Raw genomic sequence first — 17,503 nt, 5'->3', positions numbered from 1 at the left:
CTTGATTGAATTGATCATTGAAACTTCACTCTAGACTAAGGACTATTCTACATTTGATACACACACATAACACACTTGCCTTATGTTCAATGAATGTCTTATTCATTTGTTAGATTGTACTTGTCTAAATGTGATGTGTGTGTGCTCAATCTTATATGGATTAATCCAAAAATATTTTTGATCATTTTATATGTTTTTGGAAGTGATTTTTATCACTTTTTGTGTTTATGTTTAGTGCTTACTTTGTTTTTCAATGTTTAAACATGTTCTGGTTTGAAAAACAAGTGTCAGAATTTTTGGCCACTCATTTTGGCTACTTGCGTGAGCTGCCAACAAGCTGCCAGTTTTGGCTACTCGGTTTGGCGGCTTGCAAACCGCGAGTTTAAGCCGCGAGTTCATACAGAGAGTGAAAGTTCAAAAAACGTGTACAAAAACACTTTTGAACGTTTAGACCCCCAAAAACCAATTTAATCAACACACGCAATATGTTAAACAATAATGTGCGGAAACTTAACATATGCTATAACATGGTATTGATTAAACAACTATCTAAGCCACAACAAAATAAACCACAGCAGATAATGTAAAGGCAGAGATAGAGAGGAAGGAAGATGCAAACACAGCGATAACACCAGATATGTTATCGAAGAGGAAACCGAAGACCTCGGCGAAAAACCTCTCCGCCGCCCTCCAAGCGGTAATCAATCCACTAGAAAATACAGTTGGGATACAAGGACAGCAATAGACCCTCCAAGCCTAATCTACCCAATGCACCTAAGCCCTCCAAGCTTCTTGCTCCAACGAGGTTGCGCCGAACCTTTTTCTTTTCTAGCTTTCCGGATTCCGCTACTACACCGTAGCATCAACCAATGAATATTGGCTCCTTCCTAACTGCTTCCCAGAACTCCAAACGTCTGTCTCACAGAGATGATAATGGTGAGAACCAGGTTTGGTATAAAGGCCTCTCAAGGATTTGACAATGGAGAGGAAGAGAGTGAGGGATTTTGATGAGACTCTAAGGTAGAGATTGTGGGTAAAACAATCTGGTTTTTCTTTAGGGTTTCTCTCTCAAAATTCTCTCTGGAAGCTCTCTTTCAATCGTGGGTTAAAAGGGTATTTATACTAAAGAGGAGTGGAATGCGAAACGTCAGGTTTTTCCAAAACAGGGGTGGCTCGCGGCTTGACCTCGCGGCTTGACTAAGTCGCGAGTTCCAGTCGCGAGTTAACCGTATGGCCAGTTGTCCTGTTTTGTCCTGTAGTGCTCCAGCTAGCATGACTGTTCATCTTCCAGCATGCTTGGCACGTGTGCAGATTCTGGCGGGTTGAAGCCGCGAGTCCAGTCGCGAGTCCCAGCCGCGACTCTCTGTTTTCTTGCACACTCTTGAGCAATCTTCACACTATCTCACTCACTACCCTTACAACAATCCCACCTAAATACAGGGTTACTAAATGCTGAATTACAAGCAAATTTGGCACGGAATAAAGCCAATTAGATGGTTGAATAAATTCAACCTTACAATCTCCCCCTTTGGCTATTCCGTGACAAAACCCTAAAACAGACTCTAGACTTAACATGTGAGTTGGGAACAGTTGATCAAAACTCACTCACACCTAATTCTAGAAGCTGTGAAGCACTTGAATCATATGAACATAAACTCCTGAAACACAACAATACACCATGATCATTGTAAGCAGAAAATTATTAATGCATATGAAACAGGCAAAAAGAGATCAAGCATAAGATGGAGTTAATGAACAAACCATGGCTTGATCAACCAAGTGAACACCACAAAGTAGTGATCACAGTGTTCATTCACACTTGGAATGAACACAAAGACATACAAGTTAACAAGCACAAGGCAAGACACTTGTATGCTCAACACTCAACCAATGCATAGCTCACATGGCATATGCATCTAGGAACAATCCTACAAGGGCACAAGAGTGACAGTACATAAACCACAATGCAGAACATTTAGATTTAAAATACTGATTTCACATAGCATAAAGGCTGCACTTAAGCATGGTACATACCACAAGGCCTACAAACTATGCATAAAACATAAACCCTCAAAGCTTACAAAAGCATATGGGTACAAACTAACAAATACCTGAATAACATCATCAAACATATATAAAAGTTTTATCCAAGAATATATGAAAAGAGTTAGAAACAGTTTATACACCAAAACCCAAAAAAAAAACATAAAAACACTAATTACTCCCCCTCAACAAATTACTCCCCCTCAAGAGCTGCTTTTCTGCTTCAATTATCAATGAACTTTCTCCCCCTTTTTGACATGGAATGGCCAAAGGGTCACTGGTCATGCTGAGTTGTGAAGCTGTCAAGTGTAGCAGCCAAGACATCAATCTGATCTTGCATGGCTCTCATTCTGTCAGAATGCTCAGTCTGGACTGCCCTGATCCCATCAAGCCTTTCCAGAATGATCTGGAAAGCATCTGGAGGTGCATCTGCAGAAGTTGAAGCTCTGGACCTCTTGCCACTCCTCCTTGGTGTTGAGGTGGATGCATGCCCTGCTGCCTCTGCATCAGTCTCCATTGGGACTTCCTCTCCTTCATCACCTTCATCTTCTTCTCCTGGAAGCCTAACACTGATCCTTTTGCAGGTAAGTTTGTTGATTGCAGAGGGTGTAGACATGTGACTGATGTCTTGAGGAATTTGAACACCCTTCCTTCGAAATATCCTCATTAGGAGACTAGGAAAGATCAGTTTTGGTCTAGATGTTGTTCTTGTCTCATCCACAATGATGTCAAAGATGTGGGAACTTATATCTATGAAGTTCTTCTCTTTGAGATCCATCAGAAAAATTGCTCTAGCACAATTGATTGTGGTCAACTTCTTAATAGGATAAAGGTTAAACATCATGATTATGGTGAGAACCCTCATGTCCACTGGAAAGGCAGTGGTATTCAAACACTTCCCTTCTCTCTGCCCACCTATCCTCTGTTGAACTGTTTCAATAGAGACACTCCTATCCTTGAAATTTATAAACTCCTCATCATCCAAACCCTCAAGCCCTAGTACATCATCTATGACATGTGCATCCAAGATGAATTCTTTCCCTCTAACCCAGCAATTTAACTCATTCTCCTTTATCACAGCATTTGAATAAAATTCTCTAATCAGAGGTTCACACACCAAAGGGAAATCACTCAAAAGTTTGTCCCATCCTCTTCCTTCAAAACAACTGGGAATAAAAGTTTGCCTTAGATCGTCCAAATCCACAAATCTCTCTTGAATGATTCCTGCATTCAAAAAGTTATCCTTGTATCTCTCAAAATGATGAACTGACCTAAACAATCTAGGATCCATCTTAAGTCTTTTGTCAGCCCTTTTAGCAGTAGATTTCTTCTTCTGGGGTGAAGGGGCCATCTGTGAACAATCAGAAAAGGCCACAACAACATATAACAATATATGTGCACAACCAGTCAGTACCATGTATTTAACAGAGAGAGATATCAATCAAACAAGTGAACTTCAAACACTTAACCAGCAAGCAATTTAGTTCAACCATATAGATAAACTAATCCTAGGATAGGAAACACATGAACAACATGGTGAAGCTATCCTGAAGGCAAATAAATGACATTGAGGCAGATTATGGAAAATGATATGACATACACACAAAATATTGAGCCTAACAGAATCTTCCCACAGATTAACACACATGCACATCTTGCAAAGGAAAACACACAATTTCAACAGAACCAATAGTAACATCTCAACAGCTCATAGTTCAGAATGAAATGAAAGGAATACTTAGCTAAGCACAAGAGCAATAGGACAAAGACTATCATTAACACAACCTATAACAACAGAATCCACAAGCTAAGCAAGAACAAAAAGCAGAGACCGAACCACAAACCCATTTCAAAGACACAATCAAATGCGAAAAATCGAGGGTAAAAGCACAAAATCAAGTAGAAAAGAGTGAAAATCAGAAAACCCATACCTGGAACACGACGATTTAGGGCTGTAAGGATTCAACACAAGAGATTGGAAAAGGGAGCACGGAGTGTTTGGGAGGGAGAGTGTTTAGAGAGAAGATGAACAGTCACAAAAATTCGAGGGAAAAACTGAAAAAGTTTAAAAACTGCTCCTGTTTCTGCAAAACACGCGATTTTCGCGACTGGTTCAAGTCGCCACACAGTCGCCAGTTCAAGCCGCCAAAGCACTCAAGAGGAAAATTTTGAAAAATTTTTCTAAGTGTTTTTCGCGACTGGAAGGTCTACCCGCGAGTGAGTCGCGAGCTGAGCCGCGAAAATCTCTGAGTGAATCTCGCGACTGGACCTTCCACTCGCGAACAAGTCGCCAAAACTGACCAGCGAAGATGCGACTGATTCTCGCAACTTGACACACCCGCGACTGAGCCGCCAAAACAGGACAAAACTGTATTTTTGAAAATTTCAGATTTTTCAGCAAAACACTTTCCAAAAACACCTAAAACACTCAAAAATCTTTTTGTGCTTGAATTAACAAAGATTGAGTATGTGAAAACACATTTTATCAAGTACAATCACACAAATGAATATGGCATTTATCAAACATAAACTTGTGTGTTGTGTGTGGATATCAACAATGAAATAGTCCTTTGTCTAATGTGAAGCTTCAATGATCAATTCAACCAAGGCATACACAATTAGCACTAGATCATGTGACCAATCTCAATTATAGAAATATGAATATATGACTTCCCACACAACTTGATAACATAATTAGGAGCCTTTCATTTGACTCCACTTTCAGCCATAACATTTGATCTTTAGAGGCAATCATCTCTCATTGTGAGAGAGATAGACAACATTTTTCTTTGAAGAACAGGCCTTTGGCCTTTTTGAAAGAAATTTCACTTTTGATATAAGGTCGCTTACCCTTTTTCCTAGTCAAATACTAGAATGTGCGACAGGCTTTTGCAGCTCAATATCTCTTTTCATTTGGAGATTTACATTTAGTGAGCTCTTTTTAGCAAAAAAAAATAAAAATGGGAAGAGATATAGACACAAGTCTATGCAAGTTTCAAGATCAACATAACCATTCACTAATCATTCATGACAAGTTTGAAGATCTATTTACAACAATCACATAGATTTCAAGATTTTTCCCATAGTGATATGAGTGCATGAAAACAAGTAATGTTCGAAAATGCACAAAGCCATTAGCACAAAGGTACACGGCAAAACGAGTTTTAAGACAAAAACTCAACAAAGTCAATCAAGCCTTTTGATTTTCAAATTTTTTATGTAATTTTGGATTTTTGACTCAAGAAACAAAAAGATTGATAAAACACAATTAAGAAAAATTCACAAACAAACAAACAAAATCAAAAACAACAAGCATATCAAACAACCATAGTCACAAAGCATAGGAAGTATTAATGCATGGACATGTTGTAATGCTTATGCATGAGTACCCCTTTTCACCCACACGACACTTGCGTTTGGGGTGATTTCCTTAGAGGATTGGGTACGGGAGTTAGGGCTTTCAAACCTTCGTGAGAAGCTTTCCAAGCAGTTGGTGAATGCACCAATCATCTTCATCACGTTCATCATTCCGGGATCTCCGTTTTGCTCTCTAGGTTGATCCCCTGCCCACGTTCTCCTATCAACTCTTGGTCCTCCTGACCTTTGAGGAGTAGCACTGTTCTTTGCTCTCAGCTTTTGGCAATTTGGTCGAGTGTGCCCTTGAAGTCCACAGTAATGGCACACATACATTCCTCTAGGACCTCTTTGTGGTCGAGGACGTGACTTGGCACGAGACTCAGACCTGCCCACATACTGATTATGATGATTCAGCATCCGTTGGTCCACCACATTCTTCTTCTCCTCCACCTCGAGGTTCACACTCGTAGAGTCAGCTACAACTGGATCTTTGGACTTTACAAACTTCACTTCTTTGGTGACATTTCCAGTTGAGCTACTTCCTCCGGTATATCCCAGTCCGGATTTGTCTGAGAAGCTCTTTTGAGATGATATAACATCATCAAGCTTCTTGGTGGTGACCCTCTCTATTTTTGCATTTGCTTGAACAACCTCATTCTCAAGGAATCTCACTTTAGTGTAGGCTTCGGACAGCTCACCATTAAGAGTTTCAATTTCGCATTTGGCCTCCCTATACCGGATTAGGAGACTTTTGTAGTCCTCCTCAGCCTTCTTCATCTTTCTTACAGCAGCCTTGGCTACCCTTGTGTATTCACCAGATTTCTCCAAAAGTGAGTTGTAATTTTCTTGAAGAGTTGCAGTGCATTCTTCTTCTTCAGCTTCCGATTCTTCAACAATTCCTAGTGAGTCATCCTCACTATGTTCTCCAAGGTCTTGAACAAGCAAATTCAATTCATCCGAAGACTCAACATGAGCAATAGTCATGAAAGCTGAGTAGTTCCCTTCTCCATCACAGCTCTCTTCAGATTCTGAGTCGGACGAGTCTGAATCACTCAAGGTTGTGGCATACACCTTGCCTTTTGATTTCAAATAGTTAGGACATTCCCTCTTGAAGTGTCCATGCCCGTTGCATTCAAAACAAGTAACACCTTGTGTGGATTGGGATTCTTTTCCATCTTTCCTTTGGAAATCCCTCTTCTCCCTTCCAGAATTTTGGAATTTTCTCTTATCATCAAATTTTCCATTGTTTTTGAATTTCAAAAACTTCTTGAAATTTTTAACAAGATAGGCTACATCCTTGTCCACCATATCTTCTCCCGAAGAGCCTTGATCTTCCACCTTCTCATTAACAATCTTTAGAGCAATGGATTTACTCTTCCGTTGATTTGGCAGCGACATTTCATAGGTTTGTAGAGAACCAACCAGCTCCTGAACCTTGATGTCGTCAAGATCCTTGCTCTCTTCAATGGCTGTCACTTTGGCACGGAAGCTTTCCGGCAATGATCGAAGGATCTTCCTTACAATCTTAGAATCCTCCATCTTCTCCCCCAAGTTAAACTTGCTGACAACCACTTCATTTAACTTCCCATAGAATGAGTCGAAAGACTCATCCTCACTCATCTTGAGCTCCTCAAACCGAGTGGTCAGCATTTGTAACTTGGTATCTTTCACCTTCTTCGTGCCTTCATAAGTTGTTTCCAGAATCTCCCATGCATCTTTTGCAATAGTAATGTGAGAAATCCTGTGAAATTCATCTGGAGACACACCACAGAAAATAGCATTTAGTGCTTTACTGTTAGCATTAGATGCAGTAAGTGCTGCCTTATCCCATGTGGATTTGGCTGCTTCAGGTTTGGTCCAACCTATCTCAACAGCATCCCACACGGATTCATCAATAGAGCATAAAAAAGCTCTCATACGAACCTTCCAAAATGCATAGTTACTTCCATCAAAATATGGAGGTGCATTAAGGGATTGAGACCTATCCATCTCAAAAAGAAAGGGAGTCAAGGATCACACAATGGTAATAAAACCAAACAGATGTGTACCCGCTCTGATACCAATTGAAAGTTCAAAAAACGTGTACAAAAACACTTTTGAACGTTTAGACCCCCAAAAACCAATTTAATCAACACACGCAATATGTTAAACAATAATGTGCGGAAACTTAACATATGCTATAACATGGTATTGATTAAACAACTATCTAAGCCACAACAAAATAAACCACAGCAGATAATGTAAAGGCAGAGATAGAGAGGAAGGAAGATGCAAACACAGCGATAACACCAGATATGTTATCGAAGAGGAAACCGAAGACCTCGGCGAAAAACCTCTCCGCTGCCCTCCAAGCGGTAATCAATCCACTAGAAAATACAGTTGGGATACAAGGACAGCAATAGACCCTCCAAGCCTAATCTACCCAATGCACCTAAGCCCTCCAAGCTTCTTGCTCCAACGAGGTTGCGCCGAACCTTTTTCTTTTCTAGCTTTCCGGATTCCGCTACTACACCGTAGCATCAACCAATGAATATTGGCTCCTTCCTAACTGCTTCCCAGAACTCCAAACGTCTGTCTCACAGAGATGATAATGGTGAGAACCAGGTTTGGTATAAAGGCCTCTCAAGGATTTGACAATGGAGAGGAAGAGAGTGAGGGATTTTGATGAGACTCTAAGGTAGAGATTGTGGGTAAAACAATCTGGTTTTTCTTTAGGGTTTCTCTCTCAAAATTCTCTCTGGAAGCTCTCTTTCAATCGTGGGTTAAAAGGGTATTTATACTGAAGAGGAGTGGAATGCGAAACGTCAGGTTTTTCCAAAACAGGGGTGGCTCGCGGCTTGACCTCGCGGCTTGACTAAGTCGCGAGTTCCAGTCGCGAGTTAACCGTATGGCCAGTTGTCCTGTTTTGTCCTGTAGTGCTCCAGCTAGCATGACTGTTCATCTTCCAGCATGCTTGGCACGTGTGCAGATTCTGGCGGGTTGAAGCCGCGAGTCCAGTCGCGAGTCCCAGCCGCGACTCTCTGTTTTCTTGCACACTCTTGAGCAATCTTCACACTATCTCACTCACTACCCTTACAACAATCCCACCTAAATACAGGGTTACTAAATGCTGAATTACAAGCAAATTTGGCACGGAATAAAGCCAATTAGATGGTTGAATAAATTCAACCTTACAGAGAGGTTTCGCGACTCACTCGCGACTTGGCTCGCAACTTGCCAGTTGCGAGTCGCCCAGAATCAGCTTTTTAAAGAGCTTTTTCGTGGGAAACTTGTTTTAAACCTCTCCCATCCTCTCTAAAACCCCTCTTTCAATATTTTTACATCAAAACCCAACCAATTTGAATGGTTTTTCAATCCATTAACATCTCTAAGGTAATTATAAACTCTTTTCATTGATTTTTGATCCTTGGATTATGTTTTGGTGAGTTTTGTGCTCTTGGTTGGGACTTTTATCATTGGGGTTGGGAAAACTTAATTTTTGTCAAATTTCTTTATGGGATTGGTTTCTTTTGTTGATATGCATTGGATGTTGGCCCCTTGTGGCAGAAAGAACATGTATTAAGGGTGGATTTCATGATGTTCATGCATTGTTTCACATTATTGTTCATAGTGTGCATGCTAGGTGTTTGATAAAATGCCTCTTAGACATTTTCTCGCTTGTTTGGACTCCGATGAGTACCAAACTTTGGGGTTTCTCATGTTTCCTCATTAGGAACATGTTTGGTTCATTAGTTGTGTATTTTGCACACTTTGTCCCACATGTGCATTTTTCATGCATTGGTCATGCATTACACTTAGCCACCTCTTGCACACACCTTTGCTACCCTTGTCATGCATTGGTCTTTACCTTATTTCTTCATCCTAGCATGTCATGCTTACCTTATGCTTTGTAGCATGTTACTTTGTCTTAGGTTTGAGCTTCATTTTCTCATTCATCTTGCACCCATCATGCATCATTAGCATTGTTCATACCTTCATCTCTTGCCCTCGTTTTTTTTCTTGACCCTTTGTCTATTCCTGACAAAAAGGGGGAGAGTATACTCTAGAGAATGTTTCGGAGTATTTTGTCATTTCTATATGACTCTTGTGCACATCCTTAGGGGGAGAAATTCTATTTCTCATGCACATTTGTAGGGGGAGAGATATTCCATAGGGGAGATGCATATACCAAGGGGGAGAAGACATTGTGTTAACTAGAAAACTTTGTTCTGTTTGTTTTCTTGTTGGATTTATGGTGCCTTGTGTTATGCTTTGTTGTTCTCATTGCATCATGTTTGTGCTTTGGACATGCATATATCCCTATGCTATTATGCTTCATTGAATGCATGTTCAGATGATCATTTGCTTTGCTATGTGATCATTGTAGTCATTTCTATATGAATGTTTTGGTGTTTGATCAAGTTTCTCATATGTTTCTCAACATGTTTACTTGATCGCTTTTTACTTGTTACATTATACTTGTCCTTGTATTACTTGCTTTACCTTGAGGGTCTAATGTGTTTTGTGCAAGTGTTTCAGGTTACAAGTATATATGTTCCAAGTGCATCACAACTTCTCATCATTTTGAAGGGGAGGAACTTTAAGCACTTTTAGTTTATATTGCTTGAGTTTATATTCAGTATTTTGTGGTTTGTACCCATGTGCTTTTGTAAGCTTTTAGGGTTAATGTTTTATGCATAGTTTGTAGGCTTTATGGTATGTACCTTGCTTAATGCAGCCTTTATGCTATGTTGAAATCAGTAATTTAATCTAAATGTTCTGCATTTTGGTTTATGTACTGTCACTCTTGTGCCCTTGTAGGATTGTTCCTAGATGCATATACCTTGTGTGTTATGCATTGGTTGAGTGTTGAGCATACAAGTGTCTTGCCTTGTGCTTGTTAACTTGTATGTCCTTGTGTTCATTCCAAGTGTGAATGAGCACTGTGATCACTATCTTGTGGTGTTCACTTGGTTGATCAAGCCATAATTTGTTTCTTAACTCCATCTTTGCTTGATCACATATTGCCTGTTTCATATGCATTTTATGATTTTCTGCTTACAATGATCATGGTGTATTGTTGTGTTTCAGGAGATTCATGTTCATATGATTCAAGAGCTGCACAGCTTCTAGATTTAGGTGTGAGTGAGTTTTGTCATTGTTCCCAAACTCACGTTTAAGTCTAGAGTCTGTTTTAGGGTGTTTTGTCATGGAATAGCCAAAGGGGGAGATTGTAAGGTTGAATTTAATCAACCATGTGTTGGCTTTATTCCATGACAAATTTGCTTGTAATATAGCACTTAGAAACCTTGTATTTAGGTGGGAATCATGTAAGGGTAGTGTGTGAGAGAGTGTGAAGAAATGCTCAAGACAGTGCAGTGAAGTAGAGACTCGCGGCTAGGACTCGCGGGTGGCTCGCGGCTTGCAAGCCGCCAAAAGTTGCTCACGTGCAGAGCATGCAAGGGAGCTGAACAGTCACGCCACCTGGAGCACTACACGACAAAAATCCAGACTGGCCATTAAGTTAGCTCGCGACTTGAACTCGCGACTCAGTCAAGTCGCGAGGTCAAGTCGCCAGCCAGCCCTGTTTTTGGAAAAACTGACTCTTCGCATTCCATTCTCACACCAGTATAAATACCCCTCATTCCCACAAAATATGTGTGGCTATTCAGAAAGAAAAACCCTAAGAGAGGTTTCTTCAAAACACCCACCCAATTAGAGAGAGCTACTCATTCTTAGAGAGAAATCTTTGTAGTCTCTTCTCATTCCCTCTCTCATTGTCATACCTATTGAGAGGAGATTTCTATCCAAACACTACCCACACCCATTTAGAGTGTTGAGTGTTTTTGGAGTTTTGGGAAGTATTGGAAGATGCCAAGGATGGCGGATGTTATGGTCTAGTAGCGAAATCCGGTAAGCTAGAAAAGAAAAAGGTTCGGCGCAACCTCGTTGGAGCAAGAAGCTTGGAGGGCTTAGGTACATCGGGTAGATTAGGCTTGGAGGGTCTATTGCTGTTCATGTATCCCAACTACATTTTCTAGTGGATTATTGACCGCTTGGAGGGCGGCGGAGAGGTTTTACGCCGAGGGCTTCGGTTTCCTCTTCGATAACACATCGTGTGTTGTCCTTGTGTTTGCATCTCTCTTCCCTTTATCTTTGCCTTTTATTTTCTGCTATGGATATGATTTATAATTGGCTTAGATTGATTTCCAATTCTGTTTATAGCTTATGTTAAGTTTCCGCACACTAGTTGTTTGACATAATGCTTGAATTGGTTAAGTTGTAATTTGGGGGTCTAAACGTTCAAAGGTGTTTATACACGTTTTTGAACTTTCATTATGGATCCTACTTGTCAAGCTCAGGTCCTCTTCAATCTCTTGTCTTCAGCTAAAGACCGTAATTTTGCCTCCTCATCCTAATCCAATCAGACAGCCTTTAATTGGCCTATTTGAAAGAGTGTTTTTGGATTCTAAAATGGTCATGATAAACCATCGACAATGTGAAACATAAGCGAGAATTCATCTTGAAAAATAGGCTGCACCAGCCTCTTTCTCTTCTCAGCAATCTAATGAGGAAAATCTATCATCCACTGCAAATCTAATATATCAAAGAAAAAAAAAATTATACAATAAGAACTATCTCCAAATAAGTTGGTTATGATAATTGTTCTCGTACTGCTCGTTGATGCATACTAAGTATACCTAAAAACACAATCTCATAATTTCACACTCGATGCTTATATTTAAAACATAAAATCAGTAATGTGTACGAAAAATATATAATAAGTAATATGTGAGAATCAATGCCGTTTCTAAGAATGACACAAGGATTAAGGAGACATTATTATGTATTGTCGAGTAATTGGCAATAATAGGGAATCTCTCTCAAGTATCTTGTTTATTCCTTCAATTTGGGAGAGGAATAAGCAGATGATGAACACTGAAGCCGTTTATCAAAGCTCTAGGTGATAACTTGAACTGTTTAAACGGAAATTGGTTGTTGAACTCGTGAGAAGGAACAACTTTGCAATGATAATCAAGTATTTTCCCTTGTATATATACCCTATTAATTATTGGAGAAGAAGTTTGGAAATAGAGCTATATAGCCTATGTTGTTTTCACGTGAAATGCCACCTCATATTATTATTAAAGAAAATCCTTTTATTCCAAAATAATCAACAAACCTTAAGCCCGCCTTGACCCTAGTCAAATTTTAATCAAACCTTCCAATTCCAACACTTGCATTTTATTATTATTATTTTTTATTTTTTTTTTGCTTGGCAAGGAACAAAATGGTAGCAACAATATTGTTATTGTTATTATTTTAATACTAGCATGTAACACATGCATATGCATGGATACACTTAAAAATAAACATATTTTTTTAATCATAAGAATATATATAATTGATTGAATTATAAGAAAAAATAAACATAATTAGATGCATATTAAAATTCATGTCTAAGTTTAATACTACCTATGATCATTTTTATTCTAATTTTTTATAAAATAGAAAGTGTAGTGATTTTTGTTGAGTGGATTTATGATTGGTTTTTTATTTTTTATTTTTATATTTATTGATATTGGACTCTTAGTATCTTGCACTCATTAATAAACTTGGTATAAGATTAAAACATTTTGGTTGACACATGACACAAAATTAGCCCACAATTGAAATCTAATTTGGGATTCAATTGAATTTTTTCTTTGCTTTGACTTTAATTATACTAGTGTGTAGCCTCGTTCATATATACATGTACAAATAAAAACAATTACAATTATATGGTTTAAATTATACATCGTATTAGCTTAAACTTTTCTTTTAAACTATACATTTTTAAAATATGTAATGGTTTCTCATTATATATATATATATATATATATATATATATATGATTTAAAATTTAATTGTTTTTAGACTCTTTGGTTTTTGCACTCAATAATTCACTTACCATAAAAATAAAAACTTAGATGTACACACGACAGAAAATTAGACTCCAATTAAAATCCAATTTAAAATCTAATTAGATTTGGACTCTTAGATTTTTACACTCAATAATTCATTTAGCAGAAAATTAAAAATTAAATGAGACACATGGTGCAAAATTGAGATCCAATTAAAATCTAATTGGATTTTCTCTAAGTTTTACCTATTATATGAATATAAATATAAATATATATATATATATATATATATTTATATATTATTACATAAAATTATTTTGTAGACATTTTTTAAAGTTATATGAAAAGTTTTTAAATTCTTTGCAACATCTCCAAAAAATCAATAGATTATTTTCATCTTCTTCTCCTCTAATTCCATCCCTTTTCATACATCAAAAGTTATCAATTATTTTGATGTGCAATTGATGTATGGAAAAAAAAAAAAAAAAAAAAAGGTTTTAGAATACAAGGCTTATATTTGTTTACTAAATACTAAACTAAGCATTATATTAGGGTAATTATATATGTGTGTGCACACGTGCAAATATCAAATATGAATATATTTGCACGGTTGAACAATTTTTATAAAGGGTCTTTCAAGGACCATTTTAAAATGGTATCTATATTCATACATGGTTTTTGAATCAGTTTAATATTATAATATATATTGTGACTTCTTGGTAGCAATTCTTCACATATTTGTGCAAATGTTATAAAGAATGGTTATTTTATGAATATTTTTAAATTTGGACAAAATTTGACTATAAATTTAATTGTAGCCTAAAACTTCAATTTCACTAAATATATTTTTATTGGATGTAAAAGTCATTAATGCCAGAATAAATGAGAAAGTCCCAAAAAAACGTTCCAATTGTTCAGTTTAGAAGGAACTCTACAGATTTTAATACCATCGTTGATCACTTACCAAACTTTAATGCTTTATCTCTTATGTAACTGATTTAGCTATAGGGTGGATATCATGAGTTCAAATCATATCTAAAGGATTTCCATGCTAACATGTAGATTGAGCTGTCTTATCTACTTCTTGAAAATCTCAGAAACAACTGATCAAAAACAAGTAATTGCTCATATGCGGGGGAGGAGATAGAAGAAGCTACACTACCACCATTTGGCGACAGATAGAAATTAAGGTAATCAATTAGGGCCTTATTCATATTTTGTCTCTCAATTTCCCGGTATGCCCTCAATTTCTGTTCCTGCCGTAAGCTTGCTGGCCATCTTCCACCCACTGCAAACCAAGAAAAAGGTAATAATAAATTCACCCAACAAGATAGTAAAGGCATGTAAACAGGAAGACAGAAAAGGAGTTTCCCATATTTACCATAACAAAACATCAGTCAACTTGGTAGATGTCAATAAATTGTTCAACCAAATTCATCATGAAATTAGATTGTGGGTTCAAGAATCAAAATTGCTTCCCAAACAATATAAAGTTCAGATGGACCAACTTCTTATAATTTTTAATCAATTATCCAAATTTAACTCATCTCAACTATGGCCAATCGTAAAACGATATACCAACTTCCCATAAATTGATCACCATTATTCATCTCAATGTCTCAAATAGGTAAGTGACAAAATATTCACTCTTCTGGTTCAAATTTTATGGTCTGCGTGCTCTTCAATGATGACTAGGTTGAGAAATTCTGTGTTTTTTACTCATAGCAATAATAGTATACATATCCTATTATACACATTCTTACACAATGTGTGTAATAGTGTGTGTATAAAAAACACTGTAGTACAGCCCATTCTTTAAAGAGTTCTGTTTTGAGATGGGCTTAATGGTAGGTATGGTCATAAGGTGGGAAATCTGGTTCGGCGTTAGGTTGGATTTTTGAACTTGTCGTGGGTTGTCATGCACTTCTCAATGGGTTTGATTGTTTGAGGTCTCAAGTATGTGGGCTCAGGTTGATGTAAATGGGCCTTTGTTGGCAAAAGGCTCCTAGTCCGTTAGATTGTTGGGCATGATGAGGTGAGATTTTTTTTTTTTTTTAAGTGAAAAATGATGAGGTGAGATTTATTATTATTATTATTATTATTATTATTATTATTTTATGGAATTAGATATTTAGCTAAGATGAGTTAAAATCATTAATCAACTCATTAATTGCGTGGGGAACTTATATGTGGGCTGTTGAATAAATGCTACCAATATATGCAAATTTTTTTTTTTTTTTTTTTGTGGCTAAAATGTAAATTTTACCCTTTAAATTTGACTAAAATTTATTTTATTTTTTTTAATTTTACTTTCATTCAATTAAATCCTCAATTTTCAAATTTACTCAATTGATTTTATAGTTTTTTCATGTGAAAATAATAAAAAATAATTGTAAATTTTTAACGTAAATTGAACAGCATACCTAAATTAAATAAATTGGAAACTTGGAAAACTCAATTAAATGAAAGTAAAATCTAGAGAATTAAAAATAAATTTCAGTCAAACATAAAGAATACAATTTACATTTTAACCTTTTTTTTGTCAATATTGAGAGGCGTTTTGAACCTTAAATGTTTCCGTTGTAAACACTAATATGCAACAACCCATTGATCCACAAGACTTTTGGCTACACTTTTAGAGTTAGTTGGATTGATTTCAATTAACGACAAGACAAATTTTTTAGATGCATGCCATAGATTTCTTAATTAAGTTCAAATACATAGTTGTAATAACCAATAAAATATATAATAATAAAAAAAAATTATATTTTTCAAAAACAATCAATTTAATACAACAATACGTTTGAATTTAATTAAAAAACTTCATATAATTCACCTAAAATTAGTGATAGCATTTTATAAGTGATATCCTTTCTACAATGTATAACATATATCAATTAAGCAATTATGATATAGGAAACACCATGTATTATAACATACACGACAGTTATAAGGTTATGTTGGGAATAGTAAACAAAGTAATAAATGAAGAACAAGAATAACACAAAAGAATAGACAGAAATAGATAACTTGGAGGCACATAATTGCTATTTCTAGACAATATTTGCACCCCCCCCCCCCCCCCCAAATCCCACACTTGTTGCTAAAGGGTTATTGCAAATTTGTCCTCAAGATACAACCAAGTTGTTGGGGTTCTACAGTAATTCTGGAGAATAATTATAGGATTTCTTGTATTTCTCTCTATTTATACTCATATGGTTATATTTCATCAAAAGGCACGTATGAAAAGTTAAAATATTTCATAAAACCATTCAGAAGGCTTGAAACCTCTTCAAACTTTCTACACTCACCAGAAAATTTTACAGAAAATTCAGTTTTATGAGTTTCAATCGATCAAGAGTTCCTTTCAATCAATCGATTGCTCTTTTCGATAGAGCAGAGACTCCAGGATAGATTTTCTTACCATTTCGATCGATTGAGTAAAAGTTTCAACCGATTGAAAATACTGAATTTCAAACTTTTACATAGAAAATTCTAGAACTTAAATTTTCACTTTATCAACTTTATAAAACAACACTTTCCAAACTTAAACATCATTATTACTATCTATCGATGTATATACCTATATATACAACAAGTTATGCATGGATTAGCTCAACATGTCATAGGTCTTTTTTTTTTTTTTTTTTTAGGTACTTGGATTGAGGAAACATTATATATTATTGAGAGTTTTGTTGCTCATGATGCATTGCATTTATATTTGTTTAAATAAAATTTTCATAATATATAAAAAGAGTCCTTTTTAATAGGTACCTTTAGAGCATTTTTTAAAAAGTTTTGATATTGAGAATATAAAAAGCTTTTAAGAAAGTCATTTTTTTCTTAAAAAAGTTTAGAAAAACATTTCTTAAAATCTATAATTTTAAAATATCCGTCAACTTTTCCCTAAATAAAAAAATAATAATTTGCGTCATTACTTTAAACTGTATAATTTAATAAGATTATACTTTTAGGATCTTCTAGAGATGTTAGAAGAATATTCATAAATAAAAATAAATAAATAAATAAAAGAGATGTTAGAAGAATAAAAATTCAAAGTTCTTAATTTTATCCCTCATCTTATGTACCAATCCTATAGAAAGCAATGTTGCCGGAATATTAAATACTATTCTTACTTTGTTTTTCTTTTCTTTTTTTTCTTAATGGTGGGATTGTGGGAATATTCCAACCGGATTTTCAAAAGAGTTTAGGTTTACCTC

Source organism: Quercus robur, chromosome 8 (assembly GCF_932294415.1).
Source record: "Quercus robur chromosome 8, dhQueRobu3.1, whole genome shotgun sequence".
In the NCBI taxonomy this organism is placed as follows: domain Eukaryota; kingdom Viridiplantae; phylum Streptophyta; class Magnoliopsida; order Fagales; family Fagaceae; genus Quercus; species Quercus robur.
This window is presented reverse-complemented; position numbering follows the sequence as displayed.